At 40.5% G+C, this 2,637-nt stretch overlaps 1 protein-coding gene across 3 annotated transcripts in view; it reads right to left on the reverse strand.

Annotated features, from left to right (window-relative positions):
* Nucleotides 1–2,637, reverse strand: part of LOC101863459 — a 99,960-nt gene that overhangs the window by 65,962 nt on the left and 31,361 nt on the right. Inside the window, exon 1 of one of the 3 annotated variants that reach the window (XM_035971628.1) lies at nt 849–1,394. The exons of the other annotated variants lie outside the window; for them this stretch is intronic. The gene's annotated coding sequence lies outside the window, so the exon portion shown is untranslated. Of the gene's footprint in view, nt 1–848; nt 1,395–2,637 lie in introns of those variants that run through there. 3 annotated transcript variants of the gene reach the window in all.

Here is a 2,637-nt window from a genome sequence, read left to right on the forward strand (position 1 = left end):
CTATCTCTCTCTCTTTCCCATACATCATGCTGTTCGGAGCTACCCAGAAACGAGGTTTGTAAATCAATATTGATTGTTGTTATCACGGTTTTTAGTCATACATGCACCTTTTTTATTCTTTCCTTTTGTGTTGTTGTGGGTTTTTTTTGGGAGGGTTGTTTGTCTCTGTCCTTCTTTTTGTGGGTACTGTGTGTTTTGCTTGTTTCTAGGTGTGTTCTATTTTCGTTTTGATGGATAGGGACTGCGATACGTTTATCTAAATTTAAACAAAGAAAGTGTGCTGTTTTTCTATATGCTTTCAAAGCGGTGGCACTGATATTCTCCCAGCGCATCTATTGTTTCTGTTTATGAATGTGTGATATACACATGTATGATATACCATTGTCAACACATTTCTCCCCACGGGGGCTAATAAAGGTGGAATTTTATTTCGGTTAGATTTTTTTTTCATGTTGATTAAACCAAATATTACAACATAATTATTTGCTTTCTTTTAAATACATTAAGTACTCAAACTATCAGAGCAGAGGTCACTAAAAGTATGCATGTTTCATTCACGACCCTGAGTAGATAATTACCCTTTTTCTCTCTGCGTACATCAGTGACAACAATTTGATTGAATCTCATTATCAAAAAGGTTCCTATTTCTGCAATTTACTATGATTTTACAGTTAATCTGATATCAATAACACGGCCTTTGTAGCGTCAATATTAACAATTTTAGTTACTTACACCTGTAAAAAAATTGGATGATTCAAACAAGACTAGATCTAGTAAATCTGGTAACAATAGACACCGGCAGCAAAAGCAGCGACAACAAGAGATGTAACTACAACAACCCGCCCTACCTGTTTGAAGCCACCATAAGCTCTAAGTGTATTATGTCCGTAAATTGTTCCTCTTTCTTTGTCAAAGAACTTCACGATCCTTGCGAGATCCTCACAACTGCTTCCACTTCATTACGTTTGTATTACCTATTAAATATTGATTTATTGCCTCTTTAAATCAGAACTCTCGAGTTTAGTTAAGCTTTAAAAGCAGCCGTAAGATCTTTATTGAAAAAGCCACTTTACAGCTCGTGCACGTCTCTGAAAATGAAATTTCTATTTCTCGTAACAATAACATTTCCTTTCAGAACAGAAAAGGTATATGAATACATTTCGTCCAGGACACAGTGGGCTGTAGCTAATCCCTGGAAACAAAAGATGGCCGTGCGTGAGTGTGCGTGTCTCACACGGATTTACGGTCTTCCCGCGTGATGAGAGACAAAACAGTCGACACTAAATATAGCCAGACTCACTGCTAAAGCACGGAAGAAAGCAAAAACCGAATGTCGTGCATGTTGTGAACTGAATATTATGCGCTCACTCAATGCGCACCGCACACGCAAACATCCACGACAGCGTCCACATACATAATTTCGCAACTTCGTTTCCGTTCGGAGGATCTGAAGATGTAAATGAATCACACTCGCACGAACGAATATGAAAGTGAGGAGGAATTTGTTTACGTCTTGAAGGTAAAAATAACGTACAGTTATCCGATACGAAGAAAGTCGTCTTCCTTGTTCGTTGCCTTTTGAACATAAACATGTTTCGTTATTGCTGTTGCCATGAAAAAAAAGGGTCGTTTGTTTGTTTGAGTAAAGCGAAGAATATCGACACAGTAATGGTTGTTTAGTCCAGGGGAAAAGTAACACCGGCAACTGACAGACAGAAACAAAAAAGATGGGTGGTTGGCGGGTACTCTGGTGTAGTTTGCTCCTTCTTTCCTATCAAACAAATGTCGTCCTTATATCGATCACCTCCTTTTTATGTTGCCACTCTCTTGAAACACCTCTATCTTCGGCCCCTATATGACATCATTGTGCTGCACGTGCCGTAAAATTATTACACTAACTAAAACTGCAGAAATGACAGAGGGAAAGTAAAGACGTGTGACCTACTAGTGGAACACTTCAACCGTCCGGTGGTCACGAGAAACGAAAGGACTGGGGATGGTGAGGGAGCGGGCGGGGGAGGGGGTGAGTCCCTCGTGTTGTGGAACACAGGCCTCTTTTCACAACGAAGAGCTGGTGTTTGGTGTCTAACAGCCACGCACAAATTGTTTGTGACATTTTCATAGTTCTCTGATACTGTAAACGGTTCAGCAATTTTTAAAAGTTAACTTTAGTCTCCATCAGGAACTTACTTGACCTGGCACGTACATCCAGAATATTCAGTCTATGCGGGTCCATATTTATATTTGCATCGCCGTGACGCCGTTCGAGAAAGACGATTTTAACCTATTTAAAGAATGGAGGGTCGAAAGTTTCTGTTACATCAGAAAGTTGGGCCATCCAGACCTGCTAAATAAGCGAGAGGCGGAAAATGCAAAAGGTGGACGTACGTACAACAATGGCAGCGAGGACGACGGTAGGAGATTTTTCAACGAGAGCATTTCAATGAAGGGGTTGGAAAAGGGTGTCCTTCCTTGGGAAATGGTTCGGTTTTAGTTAAGTTTTAGTTTTAGTAACATTTTTACGAGAGGAGGAGAGAGAGGGGGCCAGTGACAGAGAGACAGAAAGAGAGTGAGTGAGTGTGTTTAAGAGACAGAGACAGAGAGAGAGAGAGAGAGAGAGAGAGAGAGAGAGAGAGG

The sequence above is a fragment of the Aplysia californica genome, unplaced genomic scaffold (assembly GCF_000002075.1).
Source record: "Aplysia californica isolate F4 #8 unplaced genomic scaffold, AplCal3.0 scaffold00472, whole genome shotgun sequence".
Classification (NCBI taxonomy): domain Eukaryota; kingdom Metazoa; phylum Mollusca; class Gastropoda; order Aplysiida; family Aplysiidae; genus Aplysia; species Aplysia californica.